Consider the following 21,537-nt stretch of genomic DNA (forward strand, 5'->3'; position numbering starts at 1 on the left):
GACAGTCACTGACATTTGGGGCCTTGATTTATAGGCATATTTTTTTGTTGTTCGATTACATTTTGTATTACTCAATTCATAAATAGGAAAAATACATGGATCAGGAACACAATTAGTACATCATTCCCTCCCTCTTCCCCTCTCTCTTCTTCTTGCTGTATCTCCCTCGTTCTCCAACCCCCACCGGGGGTCGTCCAAAATGGAGACGAAAAAGAGCAGAGTTTTTCCCCGGTAGTAGCCCCCCCTCCATCCCCCGCACCTCTCCTCTCTCCCCACCAAAACAGATGGCGTTTTATGCTGAGCACAATAAGGACTATTCAGCATAAGCCGGGCGAGCCCTCCCCACCTGCGCTCGGCTCCCAATCACAACCTAATGAACACATTGGGAGCAGTCTGCTCCAAATTACGCCCAGTAGGCTACGGGCCCACAGGTAACCCCCCTGCCCCATCTCCTAGTCCTCCCTCTCCCCCCTCGCCGGGCTCCCTGAACACCCACCCCAAACCTCTGCCCCATGCGGCACCCAGCCCCTACACACTGGTGCTTAATCTAATCAAGATTTCTTTATCTYCCCGTCAGCATTCCAACACAACACTGTGAGCTGGAAAGTGTGGAGTGCAGCGACAAGCGTATATGTTACATGTGGGGAGATGCAGATTGACAGGCTCTTGTGTTTATGTGTTCATACAGAACTGAAGGGACTCTTGCTCTCATACCAGGTTTAGGGTATTAGGGTGTTTCTTTGTTGCGGTAGAGGGTTATATGTATAGTTTATGTTACTATCCATAATAAATTCTGTTTTATTTGAGTTGCTCTCACCTGTGCACAAACTCCTATAGACACACTCCCTGATTGGGCACCTGAGGTCTTTACTAAGGACTAGGATGTGAGATTGAGAGATAACAACATCAATCCACTTCCCCTATTTGCCTGTTTTCTTTGCTTCTAAGGACATCACTAATGGGTTGCAGTAGGCTCTTTAGCACATTCAACTGCATGTACAGTTACTGTACTTGTGTTTGTGTGCGCAGTATCTGTGAGCAAAGGGAGGGGGTAGTTATATATTCTMAGTGCTCGACAACAGAAGTGTGCTGTGGACCAAAAAACCCTGATGTACCGAAACACCTTCCAACAGCCCCAAAAGTCCCCTGTGACAAAATGGTGAGTTCAGGGCACCCACGATTCCCTTCCTCACTTTGTCCCATCAATCGCCCCTGGTTCTCATGGACCTCGGGCCAACAACCACCCCCATCCGCCCCCGTGTCTGTCCATCACAGGRCCTGACAGGTCCCCATGTCCCCCTGGCCAAATCTACACCTCAATCGGCCCGGGGCTGGTGGACCAAGCCTGGTCAAAGCCTGGTCCTTCTGCCGCATGTCAAAAAGCAGTCAGGAGCCACAGAGGAAGTGCAAATATCCTCTCTCCATCCTAATGGCCTTGCTTCAGATGGATGCGCCCATGACAATAGGACCCCGTGCCTGTGGTTTTTGTCAGCGGGCAACAGAGGCCACCTCAATGACTCTGCATAATTATGCATGTAGCCAGAGGACCATTGACATGTTAAAAAGCAACCGACAGTTGCTATGATAATTGATTTGGGCCCATTCCGAAACAGAGGGCCTTCTTGTCTTAACATGTCTTAAGGGCCACTTTGAGGGGCATCTGGCAGGATTTATAATAAGATTCAGGAGGGTATCTTTTCTCTGCCTGTTCATCCTTTAACATAGGGTYGTATATATCTCTCCAGTAAGAGAGCTTTGATGGAGTTGTTATTGAGGAGATGTGCTGTGGGTTTTTGAGGTCACCTCTTGTARATTGACAGGCAGCTTGTAGATAGTTTTTTACGCCAGTGGAGGTAAATGGGCTTGAGGTAGATGAGACTGTAGTAGATTATTCGGAAACATTTCCAACACATTTTATTATCATCCGATCTCTATGAAACCAGACCTTTTCCAGAAGACAGTCAGAGAGGTTTGACGTTTGAACTCATCACTCCCAACAAGACCCTAGACAAGCAGCCTGCCTCCACCGCTGGGCTGTGTGAGTAATATCACACCTGCCATCAGGGACCACTGTGACTTGTTTATCCAAACATCAGCATCAATGGCATTCCTCCGGATCCTGCAGGCCTTTTGATTGGGATGTTTGGTTACGTCACGGGACGTCCCTGCTCCCGCTACTCCCTCTCTGCTCCTTCTGCTTCCATAGTGTCTCATTGAGACTGGTCACTTCTTGTGTCCAGCTGCACTGTGTTTGGTCAGTAATGTAAAACCAGGAAGCCTTTGAAACCTAATGAAAGCCTCTTCGGGAGGAGGTTGGAGGTTCATCGTTATTAGGAGACTCAAAGGGTATCCCCCTGACTTCCTGGGGCAGGTCACTGACATCCTGGTCTCTTCTCTACAGCTGAAGGTTGTGCTGAGTGTGTTTAAGAGAATGTGTGTGTCAGTGAGTGTGTGTCAGTTCTAGTCTGTATGTCGGTTAGATTGTGTGTCAGTTCTAGACTGTATGTCGGTTAGATTGGTGTGTCAGTTCTAGTCTGTATGTCGGTTAGATTGTGTGTCAGTTCTAGTCTGTATGTCGGTTAGATTGTGTGTCAGTTCTAGTCTGTATGTCGGTTAGATTGGTGTGTCAGTTCTAGTCTGTATGTCGGTTAGATTGTGGTGTCAGTTCTAGTCTGTGTATGTCGGTTAGATTGTGTGTCAGTTCTAGTCTGTATGTCGGTTAGATTGTGTGTCAGTTCTAGTCTGTATGTCGGTTAGATTGTGTGTCGTTCTAGTCTGTATGTCGGTTAGATTGTGTGTCAGTTCTAGTCGTATGTCGGTTAGATTGTGTGTCAGTTCTAGTTGTATGTGGTTAGATTGTGTGTCAGTTTCTAGTCTGTATGTCGGTTAGATTGGTGTCAGTTTCTAGTCTGTATGTCGGTTAGATTGTGTGTCACAGATTATCAGCGAGTGTGTCTCAGTTTTAGTGCTTGTCGGTTAAAGTGTGTGTCGTCAGAGAGTATGTCGGTTAAAGTGTGTGTCGTCAGAGAGTATGTCGGTTAAAGTGTGTGTCGTCAGAGAGTATGTCGGTTAAAGTGTGTGTCGTCAGAGAGTATGTCGGTTAAGAGTGTGGTCGGTCAGAGAGTATGTCGGTTAAGAGTGTGTGTCGTCAGAGAGTATGTCGGTTAAAGTGTGTGTCGTCAGAGAGTATGTCGGTTAAGAGCGTTGTGTCGTCAGAGAGTATGTCGGTTAAGAGTGTGTGTCGTCAGAGAGTATGTCGGTTAAAGTGTGTGTCGTCAGAGAGTATGTCGGTTAAGAGTGTGTGTCGTCAGAGAGTATGTCGGTTAAAGTGTGTGTCGTCAGAGAGTATGTCGGTTAAGAGTGTGTGTCGTCAGAGAGTATGTCGGTTAAGAGTGTGTGTCGTCAGAGCGTATGTCGGTTAAAGTGTGTGTCGTCAGAGCGCAATGTCGGTTAAGAGTGTGTGTCGTCAGAGAGTATGTCGGTTAAAGTGTGTGTCGTCAGAGAGTATGTCGGTTAAGTGTGTGTGTCGTCAGAGAGTATGTCGGTTAAAGTGTGTGTCGTCAGAGAGTATGTAGGTTAAAGTGTGTGTCGTCAGAGAGTATGTCGGTTAAAGTGGTGTGTCGTCAGAGAGTATGTCGGTTAAGAGTGTGTGTCGTCAGAGCGTATGTCGGTTAAAGTGTGTGTCGTCAGAGCGTATGTCGGTTAAGAGTGTGTGTCGTCAGAGAGTATGTCGGTTAAAGTGTGTGTCGTCAGAGAGTATGTCGGTTAAAGTGTGTGTCGTCAGAGAGTATGTCGGTTAAAGTGTGTGTCGTCAGAGAGTATGTCGGTTAAAGTGTGTGTCGTCAGAGAGTATGTCGGTTAAAGTGTGTGTCGTCAGAGAGTATGTCGGTTAAAGTGTGTGTCGTCAGAGAGTATGTCGGTTAAAGTGTGTGTCGTCAGAGAGTATGTCGGTTAAAGTGTGTGTCGTCAGAGAGTATGTCGGTTAAGAGTGTGTGTCGTCAGAGAGTATGTCGGTTAAGAGTGTGTGTCGTCAGAGAGTATGTAGGTTAAAGTGTGTGTCGTCAGAGAGTATGTCGGTTAAGAGTGTGTGTCGTCAGAGAGTATGTCGGTTAAGAGTGGTGGTCGTCAGAGAGTATGTCGGTTAAGTGTGTGTCGTCAAGAGATGTCGGTTAAAGTGTGTGTCGTCAGAGAGTATGTCGGTTAAAGTGTGTGTCGTCAGAGAGTATGTCGGTTAAAGTGTGTGTCGTCAGAGAGTATGTCGGTTAAAGTGTGTGTCGTCAGAGAGTATGTCGGTTAAGAGTGTGTGTCGTCAGAGCGTATGTCGGTTAAGAGTGTGTGTCGTCAGAGCGTATGTCGGTTAAAGTGTGTGTCGTCAGAGAGTATGTCGGTTTAAGAGTGTGTGTCGTCAAGAGTATGTCGGTTAAGTGTGTGTCGTCAGAGAGTATGTCGGTTAAAGTGTGTGTCGTCAGAGAGTATGTCGGTTAAAGTGTGTGGTCGTCAGAGAGTATGTCGGTTTAAGAGTGTGTGTCGTCAGAGAGTATGTCGGTTAAGAGTGTGTGTCGTCAGAGAGTATGTCGGTTAAAGTGTGTGTCGTCAGAGAGTATGTCGGTTAAGAGTGTGTGTCGTCAGAGAGTATGTGCGGTTAAGAGTGTGTGTCGTCAGAGCGTATGTCGGTTAAAGTGTGTGTCGTCAGGGGTATGTCGGTTAAGAGTGTGTGTCGTCAGAGAGTATGTCGGTTAAAGTGTGTGTCGTCAGAGAGTATGTCGGTTAAAGTGTGTGTCGTCAGAGCGTATGTAGGTTAAAGTGTGTGTCGTCAGAGCGTATGTCGGTTAAAGTGTGTGTCGTCAGAGAGTATGTCGGTTAAAGTGTGTGTCGTCAGAGAGTATGTCGGTTAAGAGTGTGTGTCGTCAGAGAGTATGTCGGTTAAGAGTGTGGTGTCGTCAGAGCGTATGTCGGTTAAGAGTGTGTGTCGTCAGAGAGTATGTCGGTTAAAGTGTGTGTCGTCAGAGAGTATGTCGGTTAAGAGTGTGTGTCGTCAGAGAGTATGTCGGTTAAGAGTGTGTGTCGTCAGAGCGTATGTCGGTTAAGTGTGTGTCGTCAGGAGGTATGTCGGTTAAGAGTGTGTGTCGTCAGAGCGTATGTCGGTTAAGAGTGTGTGTCGTCAGAGCGTATGTCGGTTAAAGTGTGTGTCGTCAGAGAGTATGTCGGTTAAGAGTGTGTGTCATCAGAGAGTATGTCGGTTAAAGTGTGTGTCGTCAGAGCGTATGTCGGTTAAGAGTGTGTGTCGTCAGAGCGTATGTCGGTTAAAGTGTGTGTCGTCAGAGAGTATGTCGGTTAAAGTGTGTGTCGTCAGAGCGTATGTCGGTTAAGAGTGTGTGTCGTCAGAGAGTATGTCGGTTAAAGTGTGTGTCGTCAGAGAGTATGTCGGTTAAGAGTGTGTGTCGTCAGAGCGTATGTCGGTTAAGAGTGTGTAGTCAGAGAGTATGTCGGTTAAAGTGTGTGTCGTCAGAGCGTATGTCGGTTAAGAGTGTGTGTCGTCAGAGCGTATGTCGGTTAAGAGTGTGTGTCGTCAGAGCGTATGTCGGTTAAAGTGTGTGTCGTCAGAGAGTATGTCGGTTAAGAGTGTGTGTCGTCAGAGAGTATGTCGGTTAAAGTGTGTGTCGTCAGAGAGTATGTAGGTTAAGAGTGTGTGTCGTCAGAGCGTATGTCGGTTAAGAGTGTGTGTCGTCAGAGAGTATGTCGGTTAAGAGTGTGTGTCGTCAGAGAGTATGTCGGTTAAGAGTGTGTTCGTCAGAGCGTATGTAGGTTAAAGTGTGTGTCGTCAGAGAGTATGTCGGTTAAAGAGTGTGTGTCGTCAGAGAGTATGTCGGTTAAGAGTGTGTCTGAGTTTAAAGTGCATCGGACTCGGTTGCAGTATGTGTCATTAGAGCGGCAGGCAGCCTAGTGGTTAAGAGTTCGGGCCAGCAACTGAATGGTCGCTAGTTCGAATCCCCAAGCTGACTAGTTGAAAAATCTGTCCATGGCACTTGAGCAAGGCAATTAACCTTAATTACTACTGTAAGTCGCTCTGGATAAGAGTGTCTGCTAAATGACTCAAATGTAAATGATTAGAGTGTGCGTTAGCGAAACGTTAAGAGTGTGTGTCAGTGATGTCTATCATCAGTATACCTATCTGTGGCCTACTGAGCTCCCCTCTCCTACACGGCTCATTCAAACCAGCCCCGAACATGAGGTGTGTGCTCTGTCACATGAATGTTTATATTTCCTTCAGAACTGTGCCAAGCAGCAGACAGAAGAGAGGAAGGATTACATAGACCACTACATTTACGCGGTGTTTGCACATATAATTACGATGCTGTTGGTGGGGGGGGGGGGGGTCGGTGTTGCAGGAAATGTAGCAGGAGCCAATGTAGCCGTTTTCACTTTGAACAGTGGAAAATGTAATCTTGTCGAAACCTCACAATGTTGTTTTGACATCATTCCAACGTTTATGGATTTTCCTATGTGTGGTGAGATGGTTGTGTAAAAGCTGTAAGTGGTTCACCTGGTGTTCGTATGGGGTTGCAATGTTTGCACAATGCAGATTACCTTCAGGGAGGTCTAGCTCCCAGTGCTAGTTCATGACAACCATCTTGTGTGACTACCTACCGTAAACCTAGCTACTAATGGGTCCTTATTCTGATGACCTGTTTAAGAGTCAATATTTAATCCATTCATCAAACTGTATTTCTATAACAGTTTTTGCAAGAGGTTTTGTTTTACTATAACCTGTTCATCAAATGTTCTGTCCTTTAACAATAGACTATTTAGACTATGACTGACTGTCTTCTCATCAGCAGTACTTCCTAGGAGGGAACAGCCAAGTGGCCTACCTGTCTGTCTAACTATCTGTCTAACTATCTGTCTAACTATCTATCTGTGCCATGGTACACTTTTGACAAAGCCATACTGACCCAGATATCACAAAGAGAGAGAGAGAGCGAGAGAGCGAGAGAGAGAGAGAGAACGTATGGAACAGATGTGTATTCATGCACGTAAGTACCAAGGACAAAAACATTAAACTCTCAGTAGCCTTTCCTAGCCTGCGTGTGAGTGTCCTACAAATATTAGTGCCACTCTGTTARCAGCCTCTACGTAGAGAATTAACTCACAGACATTCATTGGTTTCYGATTGACCACCCGGGTTTTATAGGATGTCCCCCACTTCACCATTTTAGGTCAATCAGCATTGTATTAGGGACGAACTTGATTTAACATCTGAGAGACCGCGAAGGATACCAAATGTTACAAGATATTGTTGCTCAGATAAGTCAGCTATGTCAGTGACATCCCTGGTCCTTGCGGAGCCCCCCTTTTATCTATGGAGATGAGAGTGTGGTGCCCTGGCGGTGGTGGCCACCCCTCCTGTCACCTTCGTCCCACCGGGTGGCAGCCTGATGCCTGTGTTTCTATGCTAATGGCTATGCCTGGTGGTCTCACCACTCTCCTTTATCTTATCGCTCTCTCTCTCTTTATCTTATCTCTTTCCTCCGCCTCTGTCCTCTGCCTCAGTCACAGGAGGCTGCTGAGGGGAGGGCGGCTCATAATAATGTCTGGAATGGAGTAAATGGAATGGCATCAAACACATAGAAACACATGTGTTTGATGAGTTCGACACCATTCCATTAATTCCGTTCCAGCCATTACTGAGAGCCCGTCCTCCCCAATTAAGGTGCCACCAACCTCCTGTRGCCTCAGTGCATACCTGGCATGCCTTATGCTCTGGCTGCTCTAGCCCTCTCACCTGACTCTCTGTTTCTCACCTTCACGTGCTGCCATCACACTAGCTCTGTGAATGCCTTGCATATTTTCTCTGTATTTCTGGCACACATGTATTTCCTATTTTCTGTGAATCTCTACATCTGTGGTTAAAACTGTACCATGGTTTGAATGGCATGGTGTGTTGGCCAGCAGCCATAGATAGTGCTAAACATGGCCCGATCATTAAAACCCAAATTCAGACATATCTATTTACACTCTTTCTATAGATGAAGAGATGGCCTTGTTGCTACGGATCACCACTGGTTAACTCTATCCCCAGAGCCTGATTGTGTGAGTGTGAATTAACACAAACCCAGCAAAGGAATTACAGGGATAAAAAGTTGTTGTGACCCCAACATTATTTCAGTCCAGAATGGGACCGATCAGACAGTATAAATCTGTGCTGACTTAACCCCCCCGACCCCCCGCTCTCCCCCTTAGCCTCTTTGTCTCCATTGAGCCCTACCTCCCCAGGGTGATTATTTCTTATCATGTACTTATTTGTTTAATCCACCCCTCCCCCTACAGCACTTGGCGGGCCCACTCCCCATACACTGGCTGTCTGGTGGTAGGAGCCCCTCTCTCTCCCCCTCCTCGTCCTTATACAGTTCCCAGCCCTAGCCCTAGCCTCAGCCCTAGTCCCAGCCCGAACCACAGTCCCAGCCCTAATCCCAGGCTTAACCCCAACCATAGCCCTAGCCCTAACCCTAGCCCCAGCGACAATATGTGGATGTTCACTCCGGCAGCCTCTGAACCCCATCGGGGGGGAATCCTTCTCCCCCTCTCCACCCCCAGTACCCCTCCCTCTTGCATGCGGCCACCACTAGTGAGCCTGTATGCACACCATAAATAATGGATGCATTAGCATGCATGAATATCTTTTTGAAAGGGGGGATGCCTTAATTCATTATTAATCCCCTCAGAGGAAAACGGGGCTGTTGCTGCCTGGACTTGGCTGGGCTAGGCCCCTACTAAACCCTGATTTAGGGTCTCTGTCTATGGCTCGTCTGTACACTATCATACTCCCCCACCCCTCCAGAAATCACTGTCCCTCCCCACCCAGATCAAGTCCCCCTCCGCCCCCCTTCATCAAGCCTCAATCTTTCCCAAAACACATCTGGAAGGGGGGATAATCTGCTATAATTTTTGAGGGGGCGAGGGGCTGATCCTGGGGGGCACAGTGGGGTGACCCCTCCCTAACAGTATCAAGGCTGGAGCTCTGACGGTCAACGGTTGTATTTTATGTATTTGTATTTAAACAAAACAGGTATGGTCCATTATGTCCCTTAAATAACGTCCACTGGTGGAGACAAACCAAACCCATGTCTCTGTATTTTCTGGTTGTGTTTGTTTTGAAAGGTTGAACAGCCATAGAGCTATTGACTTTGAAGTTGCCATTAGCACCATTTGGCGGGGGGGCGGGGGTAGGATCGTGGGGGTGTGGGGGGGGGGGGTAGATGAAGAGGAGGGGGCGGGTGACAAATACAATTCTGATCGCAGAGCGTAAAGTAATTTATGGTGGGGGGTTGTCGAGGGGTTATGTGGTTTCGTGTTATTTTTAGAACTGGTACAGTGGGCATTGAGGAAAGCTGTTGCAATTTCATCAAGCACATTGTAAATCCAGGGTTGAGTATTTAGTTGGTTTAGTACTGTAAAGAACATGTGTTACAGGAAGATAAAGATGCTCTACGCTGGCAATTTACAAATGTGTTGTACAGGATGTTTGCATGCTGTGGGTGTGTGTGTGTGTGGTGTGTGTGTGTGGGGGGGGGGGGGCTACTGGATTCTAGTCTAGACGTGTGTGTGTCAGAGTGTGTGTGTACGTGCTACACCCCATCCCTCTCTCCCACCACTAGGTCGCACTGCCTGCCTCACAGCATTCGCTCCTGCTTGACTCCAGCCTCCTGGCTCACACCAGCCAATCACCGCCCTCAAAAGCATTGCCACACTGCAGCCTCCACCAATCACAAATCACTATAGAACGCACACAGACACACATGCAGTGTCTAGTGAACGTCTACACACCACTTTGCTGCCTTAAAATGAAATCTACAGATCTATACAACCTACTCCACATTTTTTATGTTAAAGAAAATGATGGAACATTTTCCAAATTAATAAAATAAAATGAAGATGTCTTGATTGCGTGTCTTCACAYCCCAGAGTTAAAACTTGGTGGAAGCACCTTTGGCACCGATTACAGCTTTGAATAATTTTGAATACGATTCTACAAACGTTGCACAACTCTTAGGGCAACATACAGTATATCCACTGAGTTTGTCAAAATTGCTCAAGCTATATACATTTGGTTGGGAGTCATTGATGGACAGCAATATTCAAATCTTGCCTCTGATTTCAAGCAAATTTAATTCAGGACTGAGACTGGACCAATCAGGAACACTTAACACCTATTGGAAAGCCATTCTGGAGTGTCTTTGGCTTTMAAATGTGTGTAACTGTCCTGCTCAAAAATAAAACTATCCCAGGGTTTTCCTCTAGATTTTTACMTGGGCTTTGCTCCTTTCATATTTATTTTGATCCTGACAATCTCCCCATTCCCTGTTGGTGACAAGCATACACATAACATAATGCTGCCACCGCAATATTTGAAAACACAGAGAGTTTCACTTTGTATTGTGTTGTATTAGATTTGACCCAAACYTAGCATTTTTWATTTAGGCCAAAAAGTTAATTTATTTGCCGTGTTGTCTTGCAGTATAACTTAACGGCCTTGTTGCAAACTGAATGGATGATTTGAAGTCGATTATTTTAACACGGGCKTCCTTCTTTTTTTGACTTTGTCATACAGGCCAGTAATGTGGAGCGAATGCAATGTTGTTGATCCTCTGTATTTTCAAGCATTGTGGTGGCAACATCATGTTATGGGTATTCTTGTCACCGGCAGCGACTGGGGAGTTTGCAATGATCAAAATAAACATGAAAGGAGCAAAGCCCAAGTAAGAAGTTAGAGGGAAACCCGTCGTAGCCTTCCTAACCCTGGGATAGAGTTTTATTTTACAGCGGGATAATTGTATACAKTTTAATGCCAAAGACACACGAGAATGGCTTTCCAATAGGTGTTGAGTGTTCCTGAATGATCCAGTCTCAGTCCTGACTTTAACCTGCGTGAAAATTTAGAGACAAGGTTTACATGTTGCTGTCCATCAATGACTCCCAACCAAATGTATTGATCTTAAGCAATTAAAAAAAAATGTTTTGTTGATATGTTGCCCTAAGAGTGCAAGGTTGGTAGACTCTTAATCAAAATGATTCACAGCTTTAATGGCTGCCAAATGTGCTCCCACCAATTGTTAACTCTGCGGTGTGAAGATATACGCAATCAATACATCTTCATTTCTTTATTAGTTTGGAAATGTTTCTATATTTTTTCATTAACTTTCAAAATGGGGAGCAGGTTGTGTAAATCGGTAGGGGGACAAAATCTTTAAATTAGATTGAATTTTAAGGCAGCTAAATGTGACGACTGTGTAAAGCGTTTGTTGACTTTCACTAGAGACTGTACACACACACACACACAGATGCACACACACTGGATATTTGCTTGCTTTAGTCACATAGATATTAATGTACATAATCCTGTTTGCTTGAACCACCATGTAACATAAATATAACTGACCCAGATAGTCATGTCAAACTTGATCCATGGCTTCATTCCTGCTTGTGTTTCTAACAATCACATTTTTGTCCTTGCAAAAATATTTGGCATAGGTTCCCAGTAGCAGAGATAAAAGGGAAATATTTGCCAGGTATTCGCCAGATAAAAGTTACATTTCTTCCTCTCTGTCTGTCAAGATATTAATACAGAAAAAGACACATAAGAATATGTATCATTTATGGTAAGAGAATGATAACAGATGTAAACCAACTGTAAAAGTAATAGAAGCCAGTTGAAACAAAGTTACCCGGAGAGTGTGTTCTTATCATACAAATGCAAGTTTATTTTTTGCTTATTACTGTATTATACCAAGCTATATCTTCTATACTCACCAAGGTTGTAGGTAGCCCCAGTTGTAAGCTGTGCTGTTGTCTGTTGGCTGGGGTACAACGGGACGGCGGGCGGGCGTAGGGGGCTGTTTTGTGACACAGAGAGAGAGTGAGAGAGGGCCTAGGTTCTGGAATGTTCCCGGCCAAATGTTTGGGTCCTGGGTCTCCATGCTACAGCGCAGGGCCAGTGGGCCTGGTGGCAGGCGGCTGCAGGCACCACACTGTGCAGCTGAACTCCAGTCAACCCCGCCGAATACCTCCGCCTGGGCAGGAAATGGAAATATTGTGCAGTATTGGCATGCCGATGGCCAATCTATCACAGGGCCGGCAATGGGACGGCCCATAAGGGGAGGCGCTCTGTAGATCAGAGATGGGCCGCTGGGATAGGGTTCAAAGGTAAACAGGAGAAACTTGAGCTAAAGAAAGAGGATCTGGCTCCTTGCAGGGGGCCACGCCCAAACCAACCACCATCACCCAGACCTGGCTCACCCCTCGCCCCTGCCACCCAACAGGGGCTCCCCTCTACCCCCCTAAAAGTGTCCAATCTCCTGTTTCTACAAGCCAGCCCTGTCTCCAACATGTTTGCTATGAAAAATGGCTCTTTTTAAAGGCATACTTCCGCTGAGAGGGTCTAAGTTCTAAAACCGTGTTGCTCTAGTCTGTTGAAGGCTGAATTCAAGTGTGCCTCTTAACAATTATCACACTGTGTAACACTTTGCAAGTCTACAAGGGTGAAAATAGGTCAGGGATTTGTTAGGGAATTTAATTAGACACTATGGACAAGACTTGGTCTGTATGATGTAACAAGTGTCTCTTTTTCTCCATCAACTGCTGCTTTCCGTTTCTCAGTAAACTATTCCTTTAAAGCCACCCAGCTGCTCACTAGCCTATGTCCTCTGGATAAAAAACCGTACGTTAAAACAGTATCTGACGATGCAGCAGCTCATATTGCATAATAGTTTACGCCTCAACGTAAATGCGCACATCGTACCAGGAAATGAAAAGTCGACTGCGGATCTGCAAGGGATAGGATGGTTGTGGATCAGATGATTATATAAAAGTATAATGTGCCCGTGTCACCAACGGATGATCGAGATGGTATGTCCGGTATCACTTTAAATGTTCACAACTCTCAGGATGGCGTATTTCTGCCTGCCGCTTATTTCCTGCTTGACCTTGTGAACTCGTCCGTGTGACCCGGAAAAWTCACTTCCAATTCTCATCTTTTATTTTGATATGCCTGGGCTTGTTATGTATTACCCAGACAGGATGTGACATCACCGGGTCCAAACGTCAGGACGGGCTGTCTAGGATGTCCAGAACCCGTGCTGCTGGAGGATGCTTCCTCGCAGCGGGGTCCAGACAAGTGATGCTCGCTGGAGGATGTAGGATTGAACCAAGCAGGCGAGACAGAGGCACAGGAGACTGAGTGAGTCGCGTGCTGACTGAGCGCTTTTTAAAACCGGTCTACTTTCATCCACGCACAAGTTCAGATGCTATGCCACACTTTCCCCCTCTGTCTCACGCCGGTGATGCAGTAAACGAGAGTTGTTATGGAGACAAATAACGTCCATGGATGCCGCACTCTTTTGAGCCACGGACAGGGCTGTAATGTAAAGGGCGACAATATAATGTGCTGCAATTAGATCGAAAGGGAACATTGTCTATGTAACGACCTCAGCTTGAATGGCAGGTGCAATCGGCAGAAAACAGAGGGGGGGAGACGAGACTCAGAACAGCTGAACATCTTACCTAACTGTTCCGATTGTACTATAAMTGTTATTGCGCATGTTGGAGCGATATTATGTGTTTTAAAAACGGAAATGTTTTCATATAAGAGATTGTCGTGAAACCCTAAGGTTGCCAGAGGAATTTACGAACTAGTGATAGGAAAATGAACACCCCGTGTTGGGATGAGTTGGTGCATCTCCTCCTCCGCGGGACAGCAGGACGCTCTGAGCCGGATTCTTTCGTGTCTAGGCTCAAATTACTGCAGTCAGTCACGTGGTGTTTGTTATTGTCCGCCCTCTTTTAACTGAGGTAGGCTTCTGTAGTGTGTGGGGGGAGCTGTTTATTTTATAACACTCTAGTGGAATATTCGGATGTACTGCTGCACAAATCTACCAGGACACGAATTTGATTGGATAATGAAGTGATATGCAGATCATATGAATACATTTTCTCCAAATAGGCTTAAATAGTTCATAATTTGAAAGTATTTGGATTATTTACACGAATGCACCACTGGGCACAGACATCAATTCAACATTTTGAATTAAAATGAAATGACGTGGAAACAACGTTCATTCAACCAGTGTGTGCCCAGTGGGTAGGCAATCCTATAAGAATTCCCTCATGRTTTGCATGCATGGTATGGTATCCATTATTTAATTGAATATCTGGTATTTTATGGAATATTTTAACTAGGCTACTGATGCTGTGCGAATGGAGTAAACATTTCCATAACTGTACAATAATGCGCATTGCCTCCTGCATACCACTGTATATGAATGTAGCCTATGTGTGTGATGCGTTCGTGCAGCGACCTATGGGATTAAGAGTGTGTATGACTCAAGCTGCTGTTGCCTGCTCGTCTGGAGGGATAGCTCTATTGTTCATGGCTTGCGTGTAGACAGGGTRCTTCATCTCCAGGTCGACTGTGGCAACTCGTGGCTCAGTTTGCCTACGTAGCTAGGAGCCCAGGCTGCCTGCTATGGAGTAGAGTGGGGGGGGGCAGCCGGGCCAGGCCGGGCTAAGAGAGGCTAAGGGTAGCAGTAGTAACTAAGAGCCTGGCCCTAGCATGGCCTATGGGCCCATCAGTAATTAGCCAGGCAGAGCCAGCGAGCAGGGCCATATATTCAGGCTGCTGAAAGGTCCCGGGAGGGGGGTCTATTGCCGGCCGACAGGTGCAAGAGGGAGGTAGGCGTCAGGAGCCAGGGGAATCGAAACTAGAGATGGGGGCAAAGAGGGTAGCGTCTGCATCCCTGGGGTCAGATAGCTCCACATACCCCCTCCTCCCCCGTCCCTTGAGGGTCCGAAGCGAAAGCAAGTTCAAGAGCTTCTTCCTGCCCCAGCCACTTTGTGTGTGTGTGTGTGTGTGTGTTGGGGGGGGGGGTCAGGAGGATGTGTTATTGTGTATTATAATCATCATCTGTCTTGCTATATCTAGCTCAGTCAGGGTGAGGGGGATCAGGGTAGATCCACCATGTATTCATTCATAGCATTCCATTACTCACCAAAACAAATGCTCCAGTCCAAATGATTACAATCATTTGACATGATTTCACACATGTGATGATCTCACACTTTGTTCCAGTTCCATACATGATCAGGTTATTTTGTTCTTTGTTATAATCCCCATTGAGTACGTAACTTGAAGTTTGATGGTGAAGTTGAAAGGCTTATTAAGGCTACTCGTCTTGCTGGGGAAAAAGGTACTGTATTGTTGCTGTGCAGTTTTTTTCTTCTCCCTGGCTGTTCTGCTTGAACTCCCTAATCCTGGTTACAGCCATTACAAATCCTGCTGTCTTGACGTGAGACTCCAGACAGGAGACTGGCTCTGTAACTTGGTTTCATTTAGCATTCCTTAGGGGTTTATGGGCAGGTGTTTACAATTACGGGCAGGATATTTATTGGGAACTTTAAAGGCATTTTTTTTGCTTACCTCTCAATTAGACAAACACACACACGTTACACAAGTCGCGAGCATACTCACACACGTGCATGAGCGCACACGCACATACACACAAACACACACATGCACACTTAATTTGTTTACTGTCTCTCAAGTAAAGAGAGAAAATCCCCTGGCCCGCTGTCCCTCTCTTCTTCTCTTCTCTCTCTCTCTCACCAGTCCCCCTATTAGGCCAGGTCAGTATGTGATGTGGGTGGAAGGCAGGAAGGGATCTGTGACCTATAATTATGGGGGCTTAGCAGGAGCAGTGGCTCTTTGGCGCTTGGCTCAAATCAAGGTGCAGCCTGGAGTCTGGGGAGGCTGGGCGGCCACTGCCCCTCTGCAGCCCTCCATTCTGCAGCCTGGCTTGATTGCTGGCAGCTGGGTGAGCCATGTCAAGTGGCAGCCTGGGAAATGTGAAATCCCCTGATAAAGCGCAGAGCCCCTAAAAAGCCATGAAGCTCATGTAATGAGGAAAGTGATGGGGTTTGGGTGTGCTGAGCACGCAGGCAGCAGGGACTCACCACGCATGTGTGGTTGTGTGTGTGTGTGTGTGTGTGTGTGTTTGGGTGTGTAGAAAGAAAGATAAAGTGGAAGTTTAGTGTGTTTGTGTGTGCACCTATGCATGTGTGTGTGTGTGTGTGTGTGTGAGAGAGAGAGGAAGTCAGAGTGTGTGTACTTACTTAAACTTCCCTTTGCTCCCTGTGGAGCATAAGGCCGCTACAAGTCCATACCATGTGTGTTTGTGTACGGGTGTGTTTGTGTGCGTGTGGAGGAGGAGGAGAAAGAGAGTGGAAGTCAGAGTGCACACGCTTGACTCCTCTAATCCTGGATTTGGAAGGATCCACACATTTCCAACAATGTAAATCCGGTAGTTAGGTCAGCCCTGCCACTGAGGTAGAGCTCAAATCTTCTCGGCTCACCTTCCAAGCCATGGAGACATAATCATACTACACTGAATACCGGTTATGCCTCTCATGCACTACCATGCCCCTTTCCTTTCTAAACGACGTTAATACCCATGTATACCCTAATTTCAAGACCCACATTACAGTAAATACGCTAAATACAATAAGTAAATACCTTCCTGAGAATAGTGGTATAATTCCTGATATTAATGCCGGCGTTCCGCTTTAGAATGATTCCAGAGCTGCTGTAGCAGTTAAACGCATTCCTGGTTTTATGGAGGTCATTATTCCTGTTTCTTAATCACCACCTCAGCTTTTATAACCTCCCTCAGCCTCAGTGTGTGGCTGGAGGGAAGGAACCACATGTGGGCACAAACCAGGAAACACAGGCCCACAAGAATAGGCCCTCTCTCCCCGCCTCCCAGATCAAACAGTCTGGGCTCTGTAAGCTCAGTGGGYTGAACACAATAGGCAAATGGCACAGCGAGAAGTGTTCTGCTGCATTTGATTGATGCCTATGAGAAGGTAAAGGGTACATTATTTTATATGATCCTGCTGGGGGTTGTCAAAGAGAGTATTATCGATGGATTTATGTGCAKAGAGCTGAATTCCCCACATACTGAAGGCTTCATAAGTCACCCTACTGAACATTTACCCTGGTCGTATTAGTTACATCTTCGGGCTAATAATATACACTACATGTCACATATAAGCGGTGAACATATGATTGGCCGTTAAGATGTAAGCGTTGGATGGAGTGATGATGCTCGGACTGTAGTCTGATGGATGAGTGGAAGGAAAGAGAGAAGCAGCTCTACAGTAACAGTGGCAGACTTKTGGTAGGCTCCATCCATCACCCTCTGCTTACACCGCTCTTTGTCCACCGACAACGGGGGAAAAGGTGGAGAGATGATTGAGGAGGGGGGGGGTGATTAAGCTGAGCGGATGTTTGTGGGAGCGGTGACGGCCGTGGTGATTCCTGCATAAATCCCAGCTAGCCAGACTCGTAACAGTCTATTGAAAGGGCATTAGCCTGGCCCTGGTTGAATAGGATCTATAATGTGTGAAGAGGCTTGTCTGCTCTGACCTGGTAGTAGGGGCTGATAGGGGCTCTTCTAGCAAACAGCTCTGCACTCTTAGCGACTAAATAAAYCTTGCAGCYGGTTCGATGGGCGTCATGGGTGACATACGCTGCCAGGGRCCGACGTGCTTGACGCCATAGTTTACGGGGCAACAGCCGTACTTGACGTTGAGGAGTGGGAATGCGGAGGTAGCGGGGGCCRGTGTTTGTAGGGGAGAGGGGTAGAGATACACCCCTCCGCTTGTTTAYCCTGCTCATGAGGGTCCCCTGCCTGCTGCCAGGGCACTTATCGCCTTGGAGGAATGTGGGACCTGCGTGTTAAATTCCCCTTGAAGCCCCGGGGGAGGAGGTAAGGGTGTTGGACCCGTGTCGGGGGAGTGGGGTGGCTGGGTGGGAGAGGAGGACCAGGGATGGTGGTCCAGATCCAGGGGGGGATTCCTCGATCTGTCAGTGCTTCTCTCCATCCTCCAGCTCCACATCAGCCCTCCGACCGACAAGGCAAACAGGATTTGCATCCATGGTGTATTTGCAATGCAAATGGTTTCCCTCCCTCCTCATTTGATTTGGAGACTCATCCCAGGGCAGGCCTCACACCGTGTACATAGACAGGACCAGGGTTTCGAGTGCACACAAGACCCAGACAAGAGAAAAGGCGAGAAGACATCTTGTTTAGCTGCCTCAGGTACCTAACTACCAGACTGATGYGTTTGCTTGCTCTCCTCAGATATTAGCTAGGTAATTTTATGAAAAGTTTGTMTTTTTATTTATTTATTGTTATTTCACCTTTATTTAACCAGGTAGGCTAGTTGAGAACAAGTTCTCATTTACAACTGCGACCTGGCCAAGATAAAGCAAAGCAGTGCGACACAAACAACAACAGAGAGTTACACATGGAATAACAAACATACAGTCAATAATACAATAGAAAAGTCTATATACAGTGTGTGCAAATGAAGTAGGATAAGGGAGGTAAGGCAATGAATAGGCCACAGTGGCTAAATAAATTACAATATAGCAATTAAACATTGGAGTGATAAATGTGCAGAAGATGAGTCTGCAAGTAGAGATACTGGGGTGCAAAGGAGCAAAATAAATAACAGTATGGGGATGAGGTAGTTGGATGGGCTATTTACAGATGGGCTATGTACAGGTGCAGTGATCTGTGAGCTGCTCTGACAGCTGGTGCTTAAAGCTAGTGAGGGAGATATGAGTCTCCAGCTTCAGTGATTTTTGCAGTTCGTTCCAGTCATTGGCAGCAGAGACCTGGAAGGAAAGGCGGCCAAAAGAGGAATTGGCTTTGGGGGTGACCAGTGAAATATACCTGCTGGAGCGCSTGCTATGGGTGGGTGCTGCTATGGTGACCAGTGAGCTGAGATAAGGCGGGGCTTTACTTAGCAAAGACTTATAGATGACTTGGAGCCAGTGGGTTTGGCGACCAATATGAAGCGAGGGCCAGCCAATGAGAGCAAACAGGTCGCAGTGTTGGGTAGTATATGGGGCTTTGGTGACAAAACGGATGGCACTGTGATAGACCGCATCCAATTTGCTGATTAGAGTGTTGGAGGCTATTTTGTAAATGACATCGCCGAAGTCAAGGATCGGTAGGATAGTCAGTTTTACGAGGGTATGTTTGGCAGCATGAGTGAAGGATGCTTTGTTGCGAAATAGGAAGCCGATTCTAGATTTAATTTTGGATTGGAGATGCTTAATGTGAATCTGGAAGGAGAGTTTACAGTCTAACCAGACACCTAGGTATTTGTAGTTGTCCACATATTCTAAGTCAGAACCGTCCAGAGTAKTGATGCTGGAYGGGCGGGCAGGTGCGGGCAGCGATCGGTTGAAGAGCATTTAGTTTTACTTGCATTTAAGAGCAGTTGGAGGCCACGGAAGGAGCGTTGTATGGCATTGAAGCTCGTCTGGAGGTTAGTTAACACAGTGTCCAAAGAAGGGCCAGAAATATACAGAATGGTGTCGTCTGCGTAGAGGTGGATCAGAGAATCACCAGCAGCAAGTGTGACATCATTGATGTATACAGAGAAAAGAGTCGGCCCGAGGTTTGAACCCTGTGGCACCCCCATAGAGACTACCAGAGGTCCGGACAACAGGCCCTCCGATTTGACACACTGAACTCTGTCTGAGAAGTAGTTGGTGAACAGGGCGAGGCAGTCATTTGAGAAACCAAGGCTGTTCAGTCTGCCGATAAGAATGTGGTGATTGACAGAAGTTGAAAGCCTTGGCCAGGTCGATGAATACAGCTGCACAGTATTGTCTCTTATCGATGGAGGTTATGATATCGTTTAGGACCTTAAACGCTTAAGGTCCTAAACGATATCATAAACTCCATCGATAAGAGACAATACTGTGCTGAGGTGGGTGCTGAGGTGCTGAGGTGCACCCATGACCAGCTCGGAAACCAGATTGCATAACAACAGTTGTTTGCCACGTAAAAATGTTACGGTGTAATTAAAAAAATATGTTTTTGCCCAAACACTGGCATACTTTGAAGGCTTGAGCCATCTGCACTTTGAATGTGTTTGTTTGTGTCAAGGTGTTTTTAGTACACAAGTGTAAATYATATCTTTACAAGTGTACCGGTAAAGGCCGGCCGTTATTCTCTGTGTCTGTGTGGTGTGTGTGTGTGTGTGTGTTTATGTTTGATGGTGTTTGTGTGTGTGAGGGCTCCAATGTGGCACTAATGGTCTATTACAGTTACTGAAGGTGTTAGTCCAGGAGTGTGTRTGTCTGTGTGTGTCTGGTGCCGTCTAGTCCAGAAGATCTATTTTTCTCATATTTCGTTACTTCCCTTCCCATGTCTAATGTAGAAACAATTGTGGTTGGCTGACATGAGCATATATCATGTGCAGGATGAACATACCGTACTGTACATGACACCCATGAAAATCAACCCTGCCCTGTACCCTCATTTTCAGACTATGGGATCTATTTTTGGCTGGCGCTGAGGCGCAAGTGTCAAATGCACGTTAGTTTGCAAATGCGTCATGTAAAAAATAGCGCACTGGCATTTTCCACCCCTTACACCAGGGTTGGCAATTTACCTGTCTAACACCAGCTCAGAGGTGGGAGGGGTGAAAMTATTTTTAGATGTGTCCTTAAAAACATGTGCAAATGTGCTAATTTCAGTAAGCGCAACTAGAGATATGTAATACCGACCAAAACATGGTCTTAGCGGTAACGCAGTTGGTAATGGCATTGATTTTGATAGCAGAGGYGCACACAGTACTTATGCACATCACCAATGTTTTATTCAAATATCACGAGCAGAAAAACAGTCAAACCACATTCCCATTTTTTATTTATATTGGACGTTATCTTCGTCCAGCTTCGGTAAAAAGTTTTGACTCATCATGTGCGATGTCCATTGGGTGAAAGGTGTCAGTGACAGTAGGGAGCCTGTTTAGGCACATCATGTTATTTAAAAAGGCTCCTTATTGTTTTTCTTCCGCTTTTGTCTGTTGGACCTAACTGTCAAATCGCAATTCAGTGCYGAATCCGCTTGTAGGCTATATTTGCCTTTCACGTGGCAATGTCACTGCTGGCCATATTTAACCTTTCAGCAGTGATATCTAAACTCAGCCMAAAAAAATAAACGTTCTCTCTGTCAACTGCGTTTATTTTCACCAAACTTAACATGTGTAAATATTTGTATGAACATAACAATATTTGTATGAACATAACAGATTCAACAACTGAGACATAAACTGAACAAGTTCCACAGACTATGTGACTAACAGAAATGGAATAATGTGTCCCTGAACAAAGGGGGGGTCAAAATCAAAAAAAAAGTCAGGATCTGGTGGTGGCCACCAGCTGCATTAAGTACTGCAGTGCATCTCCTCCTCATGGACGTGACCAGATTTTCCAGTTCTTGCTGTGAGATGTTACCCCACTCTTCCACCAAGGCACCTGCAAGTTCCCGGACATTTATACATTGCAATTTATTGCCCTGGCCACATCTGCAGTCCTCATGCCTCCTGCGAGCATGCCTAAGGCACGTTCACGCAGATGAGCAGGGACCCTGGGCATCTTTCTTTTGTGTTTTTTCAGTGTCA

General features: G+C 46.2%; 1 long non-coding RNA gene across 2 annotated transcripts in view; it reads left to right on the forward strand.

Moving 5' to 3' along the window:
• The window catches only part of LOC111965664 (uncharacterized), a 176,012-nt gene that overhangs the window by 8,750 nt on the left and 145,725 nt on the right, over nt 1-21,537 (forward strand). The window contains exon 1 of one of the 2 annotated variants that reach the window (XR_002877545.1): nt 12,772-13,234. The exons of the other annotated variant lie outside the window; for it this stretch is intronic. This is a non-coding gene — a long non-coding RNA (uncharacterized lncRNA). Of the gene's footprint in view, nt 1-12,771; nt 13,235-21,537 lie in introns of those variants that run through there. 2 annotated transcript variants of the gene reach the window in all.

This window comes from Salvelinus sp. IW2-2015, linkage group LG6.2 (assembly GCF_002910315.2).
Source record: "Salvelinus sp. IW2-2015 linkage group LG6.2, ASM291031v2, whole genome shotgun sequence".
In the NCBI taxonomy this organism is placed as follows: domain Eukaryota; kingdom Metazoa; phylum Chordata; class Actinopteri; order Salmoniformes; family Salmonidae; genus Salvelinus; species Salvelinus sp. IW2-2015.